The sequence below is a fragment of the Columba livia genome, chromosome 2, assembly GCF_036013475.1.
Source record: "Columba livia isolate bColLiv1 breed racing homer chromosome 2, bColLiv1.pat.W.v2, whole genome shotgun sequence".
Taxonomy (NCBI): Eukaryota; Metazoa; Chordata; class Aves; order Columbiformes; family Columbidae; genus Columba; species Columba livia.
In genome coordinates, this window is record NC_088603.1 from 129,356,339 (window position 1) to 129,376,745 (window position 20,407).

General features: G+C 40.8%; 1 long non-coding RNA gene across 1 annotated transcript; it reads right to left on the reverse strand.

Moving 5' to 3' along the window:
• Nucleotides 1–1,655: 1,655 nt before the first annotated feature.
• LOC135578654 (uncharacterized) lies at nucleotides 1,656–20,407 on the reverse strand. The gene is made up of 3 exons (XR_010470627.1): nucleotides 19,134–20,407; nucleotides 7,016–7,246; nucleotides 1,656–1,894 (listed from the first exon to the last, which is right to left on the reverse strand). It is a non-coding gene; the product is annotated as an uncharacterized LOC135578654 (long non-coding RNA).

Here is a 20,407-nt window from a genome sequence, read left to right on the forward strand (position 1 = left end):
GTGACACTGCTTTCTAGGAGGAGCTAAAATAACGGAAACTTCACTTTTAGTGCATGGGTTGTATTTTTTTTAAATGACTATTTATTTATCGCCACCTCCCTCATTTCCCTAGCTTTTCCTGTGAGTAACCCTTCGAATGCGTTCTTTTTTCTCTCTTTAAATTGTTTCTCAAAAATAAATCATATTGTGTCAAATAAGCCATTACCAGATATATCAATGTCTTTTGAATTAACAGCCTCTCCATGAGATGCTGCCAACAGTGTTCAGGCCCTTTGTCCCACTTTGTTTTGAATGCCATCCTGAGGTTCCCAGCTGGGAAGAGAAGATGGAGCTTTTCCTTTGCTTTCTCCCCAGTCTGCTCCTCCTTCTCTGGTTGTCAAATGTCAGCTGTGATTATGCTCTCCTAAGGAGAAAGATTCTTGCTCTGGCACCACCAGAAACCATGTAGTTGGCGGTTGCTTGGGGGTGGTGAAAAGCAGGATCAGTTGGGCTTGGGCACGAGTGATAATCTCGCCTGGTTTTACACACCCAGAGCCCTGGCCAGGCTCACAATTTAAACTGCAAATGATGATGGTAAGAGGATGATGATAATAATAATAATATGTCACTGTGGGTGATGCTGCTCCTGCTGCCAGGAAATTGGTGATGCTTCTTGAGGGCTGGGGTGACCTCAGGTGCCCTTCTGCAGCGAGATACTTTCATGGCAACGTAAAGCCAACACTTCATGAGCCTGCTATCACAATTTAGAGAAAAGATGGATGTGCGAGGTTGAGGAGGGAGGGGAGGAAGCTACTGAGAACATTTTAGGCTCTTTTTAATAAGGCTGTGCAGAAATAATTAGGAATAAAGCCACAATAAAAACATGGTACACAGTGTGGGTTTTCAGCAGAGTGGGGTACCAAAACATTTCTACTGTATTTCTGTAACAAATTAGTAATAAACATGCAGCTACTGAACAAAAACCTTTATGGAGCCATAATAGGAAACCTACCTCAATTAAAACCTCAGCATAATGGACAGGAAGTCTTTGCACAAAAAGGGAATCATGTGGCTCAAATACTTTTTCCATCCTCTAGCAAAGCAGCTGGACAAGGTAAGTGACTGCGACGGGCTATTGCCAGATCAGACCCCATGGCCAGGTGGAAAATTAGGGTGTCCTGGCCACAGCTGGGGCAGCTGGCACTGCGTAAGACTTGGTGACACTTGAGAGCAGCCGGTGAAAAGGAGTGTCAGAGACATGGAGAGGTGGGACCCTGTGCCATACTGCCACTGGTCTGCAAGGGGACTTGTGTCACTGCTGCTTTGCACTTGCTCCTGTTATTTCTGTTCAGGTACACAAGCACTTGTGAACAAAGTGATCTGGGAGTTCAGGCCATGCTGAAATGGCTGAAAGGTTCTTAAAAGGAAGCTTTGGAATTTAGTCATATAATGTTTTTATTTCAATGTAAATAAGACAATACATATTAAATCTGCAGCAAAAATGGCAGTTGTTTAGAAAATGCTATGTAAAACCAATAAACTAACTCTCTAATAAACCATGGAATCAGAGAATAGTTTTGGTTGGAAGGGCCCTTCAAAGGTCATCTAGTCCAACCCCAAACAAGCATCTTTTCATATCCTCGATTCCTTCAAAATATACTCTAATTTTCTGAAAAGTTTTCTCTTGAGTGTTGATAAAATCAGTGGAAGAGATAGTACTCAGTGCTTTTGGAAATAGACCTGTATGGATACAACAAAAAATAAGTTCAGCATCTGTTGATGATTTACATCCTTTGTCATATTCCTGACTGTCTTTGTAGTTCAGAAGTATCTGTTGTTCTGCTTGAAGTGAGCAACCCCCAGCCCCACGGGCCTTCATCTCTGCAAGAGAAGTTGAGTTGATGATTTGGAAAGCCTGAAATGATAGAAAAATGGAATAATAACATGGAGTTAGGTGGTAACTAAGTAATCTAGAAGATAAATATACAGGTGAAATAACCATAAGTTAGAATGATTTGCATATCTAAAAAACTTACGTCTTTAGAGATCTTAGAAAAAGAATTCATCAATTACAGTTACTGGGCAGGGCTGGCTAATCCTTGTCTTTGTTTTAAATTAATTTACTAAACTAGTGATCACATTGGTTGAAAGCAGAACTTTATAACTGTCTGGAAAGAGACGGCAGATTAAAGGATTTGGGGTAGAGAAAGGTATGTAACCAATTAATTCAGTGTTTAACACACAGGAATAGCAATAGCTATTTTATGTAAGCCTTTAAAATATTGCTTTGGCAAATGACTGCAGAGACAAGCACTGCTTTTCAGAAATGTACCTAAAATTGTCAGTAGAAAAGTTAGCCTCTTAGAAAAAAAAAAAATTAAAAAGAAAGAAGAGAGAGAAAAGCTAAAATTTAGAGGTTTTCTGGTAGACAGCAGGATGACCATGAGCCAGCACTGTGCCCTTGTGGCCAGGAAGGCCAATGGCATCCTGGGGTGTATTAGAAACGGGGCGGTTAGTAGGTCGAGAGAGGTTCTCCCTCCCCTCTACTCTTCCCTGGTGAGACCACACCTGGAATATTGTGTCCAGTTCTGGGCCCCTCAGTTCAAGAAGGACAGAGAACTGCTGGAGAGAGTCCAGCGCAGGGCAACGAAGATGATTAAGGGAGTGGAGCATCTCCCTTATGAGGAAAGGTTGAGGGAGGTAGGTCTCATTAATTTGGAGGAGACTGACGGGTGACCTCATTAATGTTTATAAATAGACTGAGTGTCACGAGGATGGAGCCAGGCTCTTCTCGGTGACAACCAATGATAAGACAAGGGGTAATGGGTATAAACTGGAACTCAGGAGGTTCCATTTAAATTTGAGAAGAAACTTCATCTCAGTAGGGGTGACAGAACACTGGAACAGGCTGCCCAGGGAGGTTGTGGAGTCTCCTTCTCTGGAGACATTCAAATTCCACCTGGACACCTGCCTGTGTAACCTCATCTGGGTGTTCCTGCTCCAGCAGGGGGATTGGGCTAGATGATCTTTTGAGGTCCCTTCCAATTCCTAACATTCTGTGATTCTGTGATTTAGAGCTTCAGATACAGAGAAGAGCTGACAATGCTGTCATGATATTACTGTCATGGTGGACCCATCATCTCCATGATGAATCACTGCTTTCTTAAATTTTCTTTCAAAAACTTTTGCCACTTATTTTTGAATCATACATAATCATTTTTTATACATAGATAATTTAGTATTTTGGTAAAGAAGTATTTATCAGTGTTAGACTGTCTTAGCCTATTGTTATTTATCAAGTGTTTTGGTAAGATAGTATACATTACAAATGCTAAAAATAAAAGTAATTTGAGCTGATCATATTATAGAATTATTGTTAACACACTGTAAATGTCACTTTGACAGAATAACAAAATTTAAAATACTGAGCCATAGACATCTGTTAGTTTCTGAACTGTTACCATTATTTTACCGCAGTGAATATCATTCTCATTTTTCTGTACCATTTTTAGGTTGTTTCTGTGCCATATGGACATCTTTTGATATTTGGGAAAAACTTAGAATAGAATCACTTTGATGTAAAAACCTGGATTTGAATGAATTCTTTGTTCTCCCTTTTTGTTCCTAATTTGCATGGAGTATGGTCCACCTATGCAGAGGGAGGACAGAAACTGGGCAGTGCCTTTGTTTGTGTTATATAAGGCACTGACTTAAGCTCTACCCTTGTGAAATTGTTTAGTACCTCCCTCCAAATTTCATTTGATTGCAAAATGCCTATACCATTGCCTTCAGATGTGATAGGGATTGTATTTTAGCACCAGGTCATGGTCCCTCCTGCAGACTACCTACTGCTCCTTCAATACAGGACAGAAAAGAAATTCCACAAAATAATCAAGAATCTCTGTCACCCTTCCAATGGTGCAAGCAGGACTTTCTTTGAGCTGTACCATTCAAGGAGCGCTTTTCACATCCTCTGTTTGGCAGCTCTGTCTCCTAGCAGAACACCAGCACTGGTTTCAATAATGTCTCTACTCCTGGTGCCATGCAGTGATGAGTACAAAAAGCTCCTTCTTTCCTAACAAGATGAACAAGATGCTCCGAGCCAGATCCTGGGCTGGTATTAGTCAGCACATAGGCACCAGCTGAGCTCTTATTTCTTGGCCTCAGCAGTTAGATCTTCTTCTGGAAATATTCTATCATAAATAAAAGTGGTTAGTTCATTCTCACCTCTGCTGTGGGAGACTCAGCAGAAGTTGTGTGTGGGGTGAAGGAGAGAGGGCTCGACCCCTGGGGTGTCCCCTGCACACTCACTCATCCTGGTGTCAGCCAATGTCAACAAGGGGCATCAAACTTTGCAACTGGTACCATGAAGATCCCCACGGATCACCCAGATCTTGTGAGGAGGTCAAACCAACAGCCTGCTGGACATGTGTGCTGGGCATTGGTCACACAGTATCACAGTATCACAGTATGTTTGGGATTGGAAGGGACCTCAAAAGATCATCTAGTCCAATCCCCCTGCTGGAGCAGGAACGCCTAGGTGAGGTCGCACAGGAACATGTCCAGGCGGGTTTTGAATGTCTCCAGAGAAGGAGACTCCACAACCTCCCTGGGCAGCCTGTTCCAATGCTCTGTTACCCTGCAAGGGTCAGAGAGCAGGGGTAGGACTTGTGCACACAGGGGTGCCCAAAGCCAGCTCTGGCCCCTCACTACCAGGTTTCAGTTTTTCTTCCCTGCTCTGTGCTTGTTATCTGTGTTGCATGGGTCAGGCTGACAGCTGGCCTGTAGTGATCAGTGGTGCATGAGCCACATTGTCTAAAAACTGCTAAATTACAGTGTTTACTTTGGAAAACAGTGCCAATGTTCAGGAATGACTGAATACTCGGTGCAACTCTTTGATTAAATGTAGTTTGTTTTTCTCAAATTCATAGTCTTAAATTTTCAGGAAGACATTTTCTCCTGTATTTTAAGCCTAAGTAGCGAGCGCTGGCTTATATTTTTCACACAGAAATGTGCTTGTTAGAATGCTAATTTAATACACTCAGTTCATCAATGATTTCCAGGTCTCTGATTCATGTGATGGAATAAAATTCCACTGGAGTAAGTGAACTGCAAAGCGTAGCCTTCTTCCTCCAACATGTATCTTCAGGCATTGGAAATGTACTGATACTGAAAGAAAAACAAGTGTAAAAGCCCCCATCGTGAAGTGGGAGGAAGCCAAGCATGTTTTTGCTCATCTGACAAGCTTGGGAAGTCAAGAGACAACATAATTGAACAATTGGTTCACTGACTGGATGAAGTCTTAAGTTACATGAATGACAAAACTATCAATTATTGAAAAAAAATACACAGTATTTCTTGCAGCAGAAACAGCATGTAGTAATTAGCAGCTGGGTTTTCTCGCTTTCACAGCCCAAGAGAAGGACTAGATTCCAATTCCAATTGACATAGCATGAATTAATTGCACTTTCTCATGATGTAGCTTTAGAAATCATTTGCATCTTAGGTGTCACTTTATTTTTTTCATAGGTAATAATGAACAGTTTCAAAAAGTTTCAAAAGAATAGCTGCCATATACCAGACAGAAAAAAAATACCTTAGTCCTCCCCTCCATTCTTCCTTTCCTCCTTGTGGTTATTTTTCCTTTTTTTTTTTAAAAAAAAAAAAATGTATGTTTTATTTTTTGCCTGTGGCTGGTAGGCAAGTTGCTGGTGAACAGACCAGGTAAGTCCCCAGCAGAGCCACCAGGCAGCAGCTGAAGCCCAGCAACAGGTGTTGTGACAAGAGCGATACCTCCTGGGGTCCTCTGTGCTGCCTTGAAAAACATGACTCTCAGACTTCACAGAAGAACCCAGAAAGTGAAGGATTTGGGAAAATACTGAAGAGAGGACTCCAAGTGTGATTTCTGCTCTCAGCTCTGCCACCAACACTCTGAGCTTCTGCAAGTTACTACAAAGTTCTGTCCCTCCTGTGTGTTTACTTGTCCCTAGTGCTTCTTCTGACAGATCAAGCAGCATAACATGAGAGTCAAGTCAAGAACTTTTCTTCCAAGCCACAGGTTTCTCCTTATCTACTTATACTTATCTACTTTCTACCTACTTGGTGCTACCAGTAGCTATTTCTAAGGGTGAGTAGAAATCCTAGCCCTCTATTCTGCTTGTCTCCTGATTTATGCTGTACAAGGGCTTGCAAACATGTCTATTATATATTTTTCTGATTTTTAGATCCCCTTAAAATTTGTGTTGGGTCAGATTGCATAGAACGAACTCTACTGAGAATAATCCTTGGCAGGATTTGTTGAACTTCCAGGTGTTGGTGGATAGCAAGTTAAAAAAATAATGTTCACTGAGCTCTCTAGCTTGTAAATGCTACAAGCCCTATGGTAAAGGAAATTCCAATGTTTTTCTCTATGAATCTTGCTATAAATACAGGGAAAGCTGTCTCTTCTCTCTCCATATATTCTGCATCCTGGTGATAATATCTAAACACAAAAATTTGCAAGTTTGTGAACACAAATGAGATGGTACAGAACAGTATTGCTTTGTGAACAGGAAAAGTCTTGAAAATCACAGCAACCCCCTCATCTGATTCCTGGTCTTATATTCATCTCCGTTTCAAAACTTCACCAGTTATTCTGGATTTTGGCAACAGACCGAAAGAACAAAGATGGCACCACATCTTGGTCAGTTTACTAGTAAGTAAATTCTAATCCTTCCCTTGGTAGGAAAAAAACAAAACAAAACAAAACAAAAAACAGCCAAAGAAAAAACATCTTAAATTTGGGATGCAGAGACTGTGCAGACAACCCGTCCATACAGTGAAGGCAGCTCAGTGGTGGGACATCACTAGGACATCAGTATATTCTTAAACTTATGAGAAAGTAGAGAGACTAGCAGTGGTAATGGTTGCAAAAGATACAAAGTTATTCAGAATATTCTAAAAATGGCAGGACATATTCAGTGCTGCAAAGGGCAAAACATGCACATGGGTAAAAGGAAGCTGAGCTACATCCATGCGTCAAACTTGCATGACTTACCAGAAACAAAGATGTTTGGGAAGCTGCTGCGACCTGGCTAAGTGTCAGCTCAGGGCTCAGTGGTGACGCAAAGGATACATAGATTATCAGGAGTTGTTGAAGTACTATTGAGCAGCAGGCTTGTTTTCAACAGTATTAGTATTATTATTATAAAGTTGCAAAACTCTGTTTTGTAACACTGGGAGTGCAAATAAAGTGCAGGACATTTGTGTAATCTGAAGTTCAGGAGCTCTGAAATGAGAAGACGAAAGTAAAGCATTTTTGTCTTTGTCTTTTGAAATGTTATTAGAAATCTGATTTTGTTAGCATATTGACTCTGAAATCTCCAGGTTAAATACAAATCTATTTCAGTGTTTTGGGAAACTGTAATACAGGGGGGAAAGTCTCTTTTTGGCATAAAGAGGCAGGGGGTTTTGGTATTTGAAATTAATAATGATTTTCCTCAAGAAAGACTGCGACTCTCTGTTAAAAAAAAAAAAAAGAAAGAAAAAATTAAAAAAAGAGGGGTTTTTAGACACTTGAACCTAGTTGTGAAACCACTTCATGTTTTGTTGTTCTTACTGATGTCTGTGGAGTTTCTACTTCAGCCTTAAAAACAATAAACCAGTGGGATTAAGAAATGAGTACAGTATTTGGCATTTTAATTATTGGTGGGAAGTTATGAGACATTAAAATAATGCATTAAGAAGTGAAAACTGAACTCAGGATATAAGCCTCATTGTTTATATCAGAGTTGCACTGGTCTGACAGCAAAATATGAACTGAGACACTGTTTCCACATTTTTTAAAGAAACATATTAAGTGTTCTTTTCAGCTGATTAAATTGGTTTCCTTTCAGACATACAGCCTGCGAGCGAAAAGTCTGTATTTACATTATGGATTTGCCATCCCTAGACATTCAAAATGCATGAATCAGAACACTAAAATCATGACATTTCCTGGATTTTCTTGAGCTTGAAAACGCCACGTTTTCTGTCTTTTCTTTGTAACCACAAGAGACAAACAACATTTTTTTTTAATGCAATTGAGTGGCTTCAGGAGTCGAAGTCCCACTTTGTAGTGTTTATTCCTAGCAGATATGAACAAAATAGCTGTGAATATGAAATGTCCCAAGACTTGCAATAGGAACATGAGAGCTGACAGCCGGATGATTGACACATAGGTAGTATGAAGAGAAGGCTGGAGTGCAAAGCCTTACTCTCAGGGCTGTGCCTGTGATATTGACATGGGGTTTGATGGCTGGACTTCTCCAGTCATCTCCAGGCAAGACGCAGGCTACCGAGATCCCAAAAACACAGTGCTGATGGCTCCATTGGAGGCCACGACTTCAGCACGTTGTGTAGCCATTCTTCTATCAGCTTCTCGTAAAGTTCATATTTCACTCCAGAAAATTGTGCCTACAATATTCATCAAGGATGAGGATTTGTATCCTAAATGTTGGGTTTTTCTCAGCCTCTGTTGGTTTACATTTCACTGTGGTTGGAGACTTCCAGGGAAATTAACTGCATTCGAGCATAAATTTATGGGAGAGACACATCCAACCCATTCTGAGAAAGGTGGTTTGACTCCTTAAAATAAGTTGCCTGATGGAGAGTCTTCTCTCTTCTCCTTTGTGTCTATGGAAGGACCACTGACACCTCGCTTGGCCGCTATTGTGGACTATTGCTGTGGACAACTGCCCAGACCTGCAGAGGAGAGGAACTGCTTTCTCTCATTTTTTTTTTTTTTTCACTTTTTCCTGAGTCAAAACTAAAGCCGGTCCTGTTCTTCTCTAGTTTTTGTGATTCAAAGATTAACACATTATGCCATCACCAGGAGACTCTGCCTCTTGGGATTAGCTTGAGAAAAAGCTTCCATTTCTGTTGAATTGTTTCTGTTAGTTTCCAGAAAGCCAGTAGCATAAAAAGCTTTTGTAGAAAGTTGGCAATGTGCACCTGGAAATCAATCTGACATCGGTTTACTTTGCCAAATGATATTCAGTCTCTATTCTTTTTTGACTGGTGGGTGTTATTTTTGGGTTATTTCAAGAAAGTTAGGAAAATCTCATTATATGATACTGCCAGAGCCCACCTATCAGCACATGATCACCCCCAGAGCATTGAGGCAACCTGTGGGTCTGATCACAGTGCCATGAAGCAGGAGCATGCTTATGTGCTGTCCCACTCAGATGTTGATTCGGTTCAGCAATACAACTTTCAAAGTGGCCATGGAAAAGGCTGTAGTAAAACGGGTTGTTTAATGGTTGTGTGCTCACTCACACACTCAGGGTGCGTCTGCTTTTCTCTAGGATGCCTGCCTAGTAGGTGTCATTTTTGTAGAGGTTGCTATTCTAGACCTAGAGGTAAATTTATATTGCAAAACACAGAATTTGTGAAGGACACTAAAAATATATAACTTTTGAGGAGCTGCTTTATTTTGAGGATGCACTGTATCTTACTATAAAATACCGTACTACCAAAGACAGCCCTAGAAAAGGTTCCATATAAATACTAAATACAAGTCTGCCTAAGAGGCTAGTTTGCAGATGCCAGTTAGGAACACCAACACTGAATTCATTTCTTTGGTGCTGTTTCGAGCATAAAAGCACCATTCTGGCAATACTGAGATTTTGGTTCCTCTTGGTTTGGTGATCAACTGCTTGTACCCCAAGGTGCACTGCTGAATGAGGACTACACGTTTTCACCTAGGTCAGTTGCAAAGGGAGTAACAACATGCCTCACGTTGTGGGGAGAGTGTGCCTGTAATTTGGATGTACAGAAAATCTTCACCCTGGGCATGCAGTGTTGCCTATTTATGAGACTGATTTATTCAGATTTCTGCCTTTGTTAGTCTATCCCTTACGCCTATCACTTAAATACACCCACTTGTAGAAAGAAATGCATCAACAGATTGAAAGCTCACAGCATCCTACGTAACAGTCTCTGTCAGAAAGTAATGAATATCATATTAAGTCAAAACTGCTGCGACAATATCAGTCATGTTACGTACAGAAAAATTTCGACTAACATGTTTACCTTCCATTTTGGGAGCCATGTCATGAGATCTATATTGATGACAACTGTCAGACTTCAGTTAGGAGTGACAGAGACTTTGTATCTTCAGCATCTGTTCCCCTTTCTTCCTAGGCAGTATTTTCATTTAAAATAAGATACGAAGGTCTGAAATATTGTATTGTATCGTAATGCTTTTTGCACAATATAGAATAACTTGAGGAATATAGAAAGAAAATGTTAAGAAGGCGAACTCCTCAGGGGAAAGTCAATTTCTCAAAGCACAGGCCATAATGAATCTGGATTAACATTTTGCCAGATTTCTCCATCATGGTCTCTGTCGCAAAGTACAGAAGAGATAATCCATGTGACCTTTCACTGCACAATGCAGCCTGTTGCAAAGCAGTGTCCTAAGACAGGCCTTTTTTTACCCATCCTTAGCACAGGCCTGCTTATGAGAACATATCTAAACTGTCTTTTATCTTGGACTAGCCATGGATTTTCCAAAACTGACTCTGCTTGAGTGTTCACTCCAGTGAATTCGAAGTAATGTAATCTGAAATGTGTGAACATTCACGCATTCAGACATTACAAATATATTTTTTTCCCCACATAGGAATTTCCTAGCAGGATGCCTAATCATTTGGGGGAATTTTTGTCCCTGGAGAGGTTTGGGATCAGGCTGAGCAGACTCCCCGTGCAGTGTTGCTGTAGCTGCGAGAAAAGGGCACAAATCCCTTGAGCTCACCCCTTGAGATCCTTTACAAACAGGGTTTCTGTGAAGCACCCCGGCTGCATGGCTTTGATTACCTCGCAGAAAGTAGCTTTCTGCTGAACCTATCCTGCATTTCTGGTAGAAATCTCCATGTTTGTACATGGGAGCTGAGTGTAAAGGCACCTGTGCTGGCTGGAAGTCTAATTCTGTTCCATCCTAGACTGATGTGCAGGAGAGCTGAAACTACTAATCTAATAATTCTTTGTGACAATATCATCTGCTATGGATGAACCATATTATCAAGAAGAGTTTACCTAGGGCCTGGTGATTTCTGTAGATAGAATTAAAATTTGCTAATTTATTCATACAGCAGTACTTCTATTTACTGCAGGCCAATACATATGACTCCTTAAATAATTAATTTATACAGAGATTGTATTTTTTGAGCTGATACTGAAGAACCTCTTAAATTATGTTCAGGTTCATTGGCTGACTGTCATTTAGGAGGCCATCAAATAGATACTAACTTAAATGTAAATATATGTTTGATTAAATGGTTATTGTCAAAATCATAAGATTTTTTTACATTGTTCCAGTCTTAGGATGCAAATTATTGTCAATACAGTCAATCACAAGGAAAGATTTGGTAAGTCTTGAAGAGACTGAAAAATTATATAGCTGTTGCAGAGTGACTCTTTGCAATTTTTGCTTTCATGGCATAACTTGCTAAATATTATTTTTAAAATGGGCTGATCTCCATTCCCTCTTCTGCTAGTGATGTGAGCTGAGTTATGTGTTTCTTTCCTGCTAAATGCATATGTGACATGGTTTATGCATATCTCATTTCAAATTATGCTGATATGTTGGAAACGCACAACACAGAGGCACCAGAAAATAGCCTGTACTTCAAACATTTCTGTAGTCATTCGCAGGACTACTCAAACATATTCAGATACATTTAAAAATCCAGAATGTAGAATATATATTTTGGTCTTTGAATGATAAATTTGGCCCTTTTTTGCATGATAAACTTAGTAAAAGTAATTACAGTATCTTTATAGGCTTGAAAGCTTTTATTGTTAATTTGCAGATAGGCCTTTTCAGATCTCTTAGGATTCTCTTTTCACAGCTAGATGGAGACCTGAAAATAAGAGACTATGTCCAGTTGTATCAACCTGATCAGGTGATGATCCGGTTTCTCATCTCACTAATGAGGATGCAACTTCTCTGAAGTCCTTAATAGCCTTGAGATGAAAAATTTGCTTAACAGAGCTTCCCCTGGTTTGTTTGTTTTCCTGAATAGTGTTATGTTATGCCAGACTCTCAGGATGGCTTGAAGTTAACAAGCAGTATCAATAATGATAATCATAATAGTCATTTAAATTCACTAATTATTCCCAGCACTAGAGAACTATTTTGCTGAATATATGTGAACCAGAATGTAAACAGACAGTGCTGATGTTTTTTCTTCCTACTGTAGCTGTGTTGACACTAATGTAATTCCAAGCAATTATGACGCCTGAAAAAGCAGAAACAACGCTCAGAACATACAGTTCTGATATAGATACCCTGTCATCCTCTAGGGCCTCGGTGGAAGACACTTTGCATGTTCCCACCATGCCTGCACCAGAACTGAATTCAGTCCAGACAGTTCCTCAAATGGGACCACAGTCTGTTTCTGCAGTGGACACTCACTGCCCAGCACCCTCATGGGTGCACCAGGGAAGCTGTGAACAGGGGAGCTGTCAGGGGCATGTGTCTGCTCCCCCGTGGGAGCTCCTACAGGGTGTTCTGGTTATGCTAAGTATGTTTTTTTTCAGACAAATAAATCTGAAGGCAAATATCTCCTACCAACCCCAATGTTCCTAAGATGGGAAGCTGAGCTTCCAGGTCCCGCAATGGGACCCTTGAGTGCAGAGATTTCAGGATACCAAAGAATTCAGATGCTAATTGCAATCTGTAATCTTTCCGGCAGAAGAGCTTCTTGGGTTTGGAAACAATGGTGCCCATTTGCTTAGCTCACCAGCTTTATGCTCTCCCCTTGCACTGTCTCACGGATCCATCTGTTTCCCCAGTTTCCTGCTCGCATGCTCTTCTGGGCTGAGCATTAGACCTTCCCCAGCCATCCCCACTGCAAGAGCTCCTTCAGATACGTTTGCTTTCACTGGCTTTGCCTTACAGTAGTGCAGGTTTTGGAGCTGTTTCCTGCCAGCTTCCCATTCTTCTTGCTCTTGAGGGAGGGGTTTCTGATGGCAGGGTGGACTGACAAAATTTGCTAACAAAAACATTAATCCTTTATTTCTCAACTGGAAAGAAAGAAAGCAAAATTACACTGGAAAGAAAAAATTGCTTCTCCAGATAGACTCTAAATGATGATAACAAAGAAGGAAATGTTATTTACTTGTAAGCTCTACAAGAGAAGTATACGCTGTACAAAATGAGCTTACTAAATCAGTCCCATCACAGAAAACTTGCCTCTATTACCGCTCTGCATATCTGGTTCCTTAGCAGGGCCTCAATTAATGCTAAATTTGTCGGTATAGTCTCCCCATTGTCATATATATAGAAAAAACCTAGCACTTTGTGCCTGAAAATACGTGTTGTGTGTGCACTTTGCCAGCTTAGCAAGAAGCTGGGTTTTGTTGCTGTTATTTATTTATTATTTTTAAATTTTGGTGTTATCAGTGAACATGTAACTTGTCATATTTCACAGGGAACTGCACCCTTTTATATCATTATGCATTTTCTGTGCAATCATTTGTTTGCATATGCGTTCATCTTGTGCACATGAAATTCAAATGACTACACTCCAAAAACATCAAAGAGAGATAAAGTATAAAACAACATGAATTTATGTCTTTCAGTATTCATGGTTCTCTTTACAAAATTTAGTTTAGGGTACAAGGGGAGAAATTTACTGTTGTTCAGCTGGTTATTAACAGTTGGTGATACTTTATTTTAGTTGTCCTATCATTGTTAATACAGCAGATAGTCATCATATTCCCACCTTATATGCTTTAACTGGAATTTCATTGTAATTTAGCATAACTGACGTGTTCATTTGAGCCAAAGTACTGTTAATACCTGAGTTAAAACAATTTGCTTTATGCCTGAGCTCTGGGATATTATTTGCACTGCTTGCCCGCTCCTGAACTAAATATCCAAAAATGTTGAAGACCTTCAAAGGATCATAATGCTCAAGTCATCCAACAAGTATTAGCAGTCTCTCCTCCCTAAAAAGAGAATCATTACATAGCTAATTAATTTACCATAGTAAATAATCTGCTGACATTTACAACAAGCATCCCTATTGGAGTTTTAAATAAATATTAAGTTGCATGTAAAACTAAAAATAGTAAGGATTTTGATGCCACGCAGTTTCAAAATACTACGGAAAGTAGTAGAGTTCTGGCTATGTGGAATGAATCTGTAGGTCTCAGCAACATAAGCACAAGAAGAGCTCAGCTATCTGTGAGAGCAACCATCGAGCAGACCTGCTCAGCACCCTCTGTGATGTCTGTGGGGGACATTGGCTGTATATCCTATGTGTGACTAAAGTGAAGTGCCTGAAGTTTGTTTTTAACAGCTTTACCCTGTCTCACTTGGGGAGAGTTTCAGCATTAAGTCTCCAATTAAAGGCTGAAGCACAGTGTGTGTGGAATGGAGCCTCCCCCCACTGCCCAATATAGTGTGGACAGCTCGTAGGATGGAGACAGAGATGAGTAGCTGGGGTAGCATGGGACCTTTTAGGCAGGAAAGTTGTGCAATTTTGGTCCTTTTTACACCTGCTGAGCTTATCTGGCCTGTGAGGTTACTGACCAAAGCTGCCCATCATATTACTTTCTTTCAGTGGAGGTTATGAACCCCTTTGTTTGGCTGTTTTCACTGCCCTGGATGGTCTTGTTCTGTCATTGTGCCCTGGGTGCTAATTCCTTTTCTTTCAAATGTTTGAGTTAATGCATCTTTGTAGATGCAACATACATACATACATGTACACAATAAATACACAATATACGCACCATATATAAATACACACATACATTACTTGGCCACTAGCTAAGTTAGCAGACATTGTTTTAGTGGTGGTAGGTGAGGGCAGGATACTCCCTGCAGCTTTCTGGGCAGGCAGGAAGGAGCACGGCCCAGGACAGGCAGCAGCTTCTTCCTTCAGCTGCAGAGGAGGTGGCAGGAGTTGCAAAGGGATTTAAAACGCTAAGAAACCAAGTTGCAAGCAGAGAGTGTTCTTGACCATGGGTGGATGCAAACTCCAATGTTTTGGGGTGCTGTAGTAGTACTGTGCCTTAACCACGAATTCCTGCAGGCCCTGAGTAGGTCTGACCAGCCCATGCCAATGTGGCTCCTGACTTGTGTGGCTCACACTTTCAAAGCACCAGCATGTGAGTCCCAACTGTCTGGAGCCCTGAGGATGAGCACAAAAGGACAAGCACCATTTCCTGCATGTCACAAGAAACCCACCTGGTTGCTCTTTCACCTCATCCAGATGTGTAATGCCACTACGCGTTGTCTCACTCTCCAGCTGCCACCATCTGACAGGAGATGAGGACTGGGCATACCCAAGGCTTGCCTTGAATAAATGAGTTCCTGAGCAGCACGTGGACATGGCTAAAGGTTTGCAACAGGGGATCCACCTTGGCCTGATCTCAACTTGTCATCCTTTCCCTCACAAAAAAATGGGCAATTTTCTTACAGTTGTTAATTATTCATATGTTAGTGCTGCATCTGTACAGATGTAAAGATAGGTGAGAGAGAGCATTTTTTTTTCTCTACAGACTTTTGATGATCATTCCCTGTGATTCCAGCTGAAAGACCAACACCAGGACATGTAGTTGGACTCTGGTTCCACAAAGGTTTGAAGGTGGAGTATCGTGAATTCAGAATCATTTAATTGACCCAGAACACTTCCAGTTCACAGCTAAAAAGGGGAAAGTCAGGAGTCAGATGATGCAGTTGATTCAGCATGATGTAACCAGAAGAGGCTTCGGGGGCACAAGGGGCTAAGCAGGCTGTAGAGCGAGCAGCATGCTTCTGCTGAGAAATGAAAACCAGGGTACAGGGTGACATTAGAATAAGTTTGATCCCTCGAAGATGTAACAAGAACTGCAAAGGAGAATGCTCTATAAAACAGGAAAGGCACAGAGAATAATCTTGAACACAGTGCAGTGGTGCTTAGTACAACCTGGTCAGCAGTGATGGCACTAGGTAAAAAAGGATGCTGTCGGAGCAAGGGAGCTGAAGATGGATGAAAAGACTTGGAAGCATGGAAAAACGTCTGAATATCAAACTGTAAGAAATAAGACAATTTGGCATAACAAGATGAAGGGTGAGACAGAAATGTAACACAGCTATTCAAAAGACTAAAGACAGTGAGCTATTCCTCTAATTTACCCTTTCACTTAATATAAGAGCAAGCATACAGTTCTGAAGTCCAAGATACTGGCGGTTTCAAGCAAAATTAGCAGTTACAGACCATGTGAATTTATACAATAGTTTATAAATCAGACCCAGGTCCACCAATGGATTCAATCCTGATTGATAGGCATATCTGCAGGTAGATTCTGGTTTGATACTTGGGTTTTCTATCCTATTCTCCTTGATTATTTGCTACTCTTGAGCACTTTTGCCCATTGGTAGTGGTTGTGCAGGTGAAAAGGGGTTGTGGCCATTGTAAGATAGTGATTTGAGGATTAAGATCTATCGACTTCATGTTCTGCTCACGAACCAGGGAAATCTCTGACACTTGAAATAAATTATGTGAGATCTTAGGGAACTCCACTGCTTTGGGTATATGTGGGAAGCCAGTGGTTAGCTTTGGGCAGCAGAATACCTGGAGTGCTCACCCCATTATGGACTGTGGGGAGAGAGGACTGGTTCTTGCTGACAGAATTAGCCTGAGCTCACTGGCCCGCAGAAAGATGGGGGGAGACATATGGGACTTGTGGTCACCCAAACTACTACTACAGTAAGGCTGTGATTAAGAGAATATTCATGGGGTTACTGAGCAGACCCAAACTCTCCTGCCACTGAACATACATAATTGATTACAAGAATTAGGAAGAAAGTTTTACTTTCTTGCTTTGGGGTTTTGTTTGATGTCTCTGGTATGGGTCCCTATAATAACCTTTCCTGCTTGCCTTTGTAGCTATTTCATTCAAGGTTTAAATGGTAAGCCCATTTTGTTGTATTGCTCGCTCTTTGAATAGTGTGTTGCGAGGGGCTAAGCTTTGAATTAGAGTGGTACATGGAGTCCTGCTGGGCAGAACTATTTCTTTATGTACTTTGTTAAAATGCAGGTTGATGAAGGATCCCAGGCAGAAGCAGCAGCCACCATAAGTGTTAGAAAATTGGGATACTGCTTTGAAGTTTCATATTTGACTACAGTGACATTGGCATAGATCCTGTTACTATGAAAAGGTGTAGAAGCTGTAAAAGTGCCTACTCAAATATTGAAATTTCATCGTTATCACATATTTTAAAATGATACAAACATGTAACAGCTCATGTCCACCTTCTTTCAGTGAAATACAGGTCCCTTTGCAAATACTATCCCAAATTTGCTAACAGAAAGGCTTCAGTTTCTACTTCAAGGATGAGCATCCTAATGTTTACTACAGCATCTGCCCAGAGTTGCGGATTCTGTAAAGCCCAACTTGAATTCTGAAGATTCATTAAGGATTTATTTTCCAAAGGTAGTGAAATACCAGCGTTTGAGAGATTTTCTTTAATTTCTTTGTTCAATCTTGATTGAGATCTAGTCTTCAAGCAAACAAGCTGAAAATGTCCTATGTATGTCCCTTCCTCCCCAAAAGAGAACGCTCCTGCATTTGAATGTATGTTTATTCATTAATTGCAGTAACACTATGATTAAGCAGATGTTATTTACATCCTTAATGCAATCGAATTAATGTAATAAATTATCATCTATATTTTTATTAAATGCCAAGTAATTATGTACACCCTCATCATACTTTGATTTTGTTTACATGGTATAAAAGCTTAAATTTCTTATTCTTTTTGAGGTGAAACCTGTTCATTCGTCAGTGGGAGAAGGTAAGTCATCTAATGTTTTGGTCTACTTGAACATTTTAAGTGGATGGGTATTCATTTGGAAGTCATATGTTCCTGACAAGAATAGTCTCTGTGAAGTCAAGGAGAAATAACATCTAGCATCTCAGTGTCCTTAAACAGGCTGTACATTTCAGTAAATATCAGAGATTTATTGGTGAGCCAGAGGGAGATGAAGGAAAGGCTAAGGTTAAGACTGTAATTTGTAACTTTCAAATCACTGATGAACAGGATTAAAATTTAGCCCTTTGAAGTCTCCCAGGCTGAATGGTGTAAATGTTTACTGTCCACCCCTTCTGTTGCTTTTCTGTGGAGCTGTGCCAGTGCAGCACACTTTGGACCCATGTCCTAAGTGAAGTTTGTCCCTCAGCAGTTAAAAGGAAAATTAGTGAAGAGTGGAAGCTCTTGCATATTCAGTAATAAAATGTTATATTTTGCATTGCTGATTCGCCTCTATTTTAAAGACCGGAAGGCCAAATCGTGTGAATCTCTGAAGAATATGGAAAAATTCAGGACACTCAGGTGAGACAGGTAGACCTTAACACATCAGGAGGAAATGAGTAATCTTGTTTCTGGTGTGGCTTTTCTACTTGCACCATTCATCTGAAGTCACTAGTCAGCATTCTTTCAGTCATTTTTCTTCCAAGTAATTTTTTCTTGCAGAAAGCCAATCAGCTTGTAAGAGCTCTTATCCAGCTATAAATTTTTTGTCTGCAATTGCATTTTCTACAGTTTATAAAGGGTATTAGTTAATCACCATTGCCACAGAATTAGAATATTAGTTTTCTATCTTATGTGACTTGATTAATGACACAAAGGTAGGTAAGAACAGGCTCTCTGATGTGGATGTGCCATGAGCAGCACCTGTGGCTCCCAGGAATAAAGCCACTTCGTCAAGAAAGACTCAGTGTCTTCTTTAAAAGATGTGGATTGTGAAGAATTTAAAGGTCATTCTGGAGCACCGTGTGCCAGACTGCTGTATTAGATCTGATCTTATGCTTTATTTCAATTATTTCTGCTGTGGTGAGTATTAAGGATAGAAATATTGGAGTGACATTTTAGAAAACAAAAGGGTGGGGAAGAAGAGGGGCCTGTGGTATTCCCCGTTACAGCAGGTCTCTAAACACCAGTGGCAGTTCAGGTCTGCAAAATTCACGCATCTGTTTCATAAATGCTGGAAATAATAGAGTTCTCTGCAAACAGGTTCAAGATTTCCTGTTGTGAAAATCTATTAAAGCATTACTAGGCTCTGAGGAGACAGAGAAATGTGGGAGGATGCAACCATACAGCCATTATGGACAACAGAACACCACTTTTCACATTTTCTTACCTTAACTTTTCTCAGCTCTTCCCAGTGTCTACACAGCATGTACTCCAGATGCATTTTAGGTCTCCACTGTGGTCATTATTTGGGATAATACCTCATAAGTAATTCTACTTTAGTTAAATATGTTAATAAAATTGATATACTGTAAATATGTCTGTGACTATCCCCCTTGGGATATTTGATGTGCTCTGAAACAGGCTTGTGCTTATTCCCCTGATACAATGAGAAGGTCTGGAAGAATAGGAAATAATAACACAGCCTGCAAGCTCATGACATGCCAGCTATTTCGTGCCAAATGTTGTTCTCAAGCACCTGGCAAGCACAATTCATTCATTTTCCAAATGTCAGTGGCCAGCCAGCTCCTCAGGACATTCCCTCCCAAAACAGGGACACTCGATAGGCGCAATCGGGCAGCTTTTGGCCGCCAGCCTTGTTCCCAAGCCACGTGCACAGACTGTAAGGACGGAAGCGCCTCTTGTTTCTGTTTTTGTCTTGCAAGTGGCAACTTTTTTCTGTTATTCTTCCTGTTTATTTTACTCCACCATCAGTATCTCATGGTATTTCAGTGGGGCTTTGACAGATGAATATTTGAAATACTGAAAATACTCCATAGGTGCCCAGACGCAACAACTGGTTTCTGCTGTAATATGCAAAATATTCACGGCATGCTGTAAGCACCTAGCTGTCCAGGCCCGGAGCAGCTGTGAGAGCTGAGCACTTGTGCAGATCTGCTGTACGTGCCATTATTCATGGCTGCCCTCTCCAGGATACAGTGCTCCAGGCCCAGTGTAGGTGGGCTGAGCATCAGTGTCAGGAGGCTTCTACCCACCAGTCACTGAGCCCAGGGAGCTGCTCCACCATCTCCTGCTTTCCAGCTGGACAGAATATCACAAGTCCTCTATACTAAAGCTTGTACCTACAGTTGGCTGGAAGCTGTAATGTCATAGAATCACAGTATGTTTGGGGTTGGAAGGGACATATAGAGATCATCTAGTCCAACCCACCTGCTAAAGCAGGTTTGCCTACAGCAGGTTGCACAGGAATGTGTCCAGGTGGTTTTTAAATATCTCCAGAGGAGGAGACTCCACAACTTCTCTGGGCAGCCTATTCCAGTGCTCTGGCACCCTCAAAGTAGTTTCTCCTCATATTCAGATGGAACACCTTCTACGTTTCAGTCTGTGCCTGTTGCCACTTACCCTGTCATTGGGCACCACTGAAAATGGTCTGATCCCATCCTCTTGACACCCCCTGTTAAGATATTTATAAGCATAAATAAT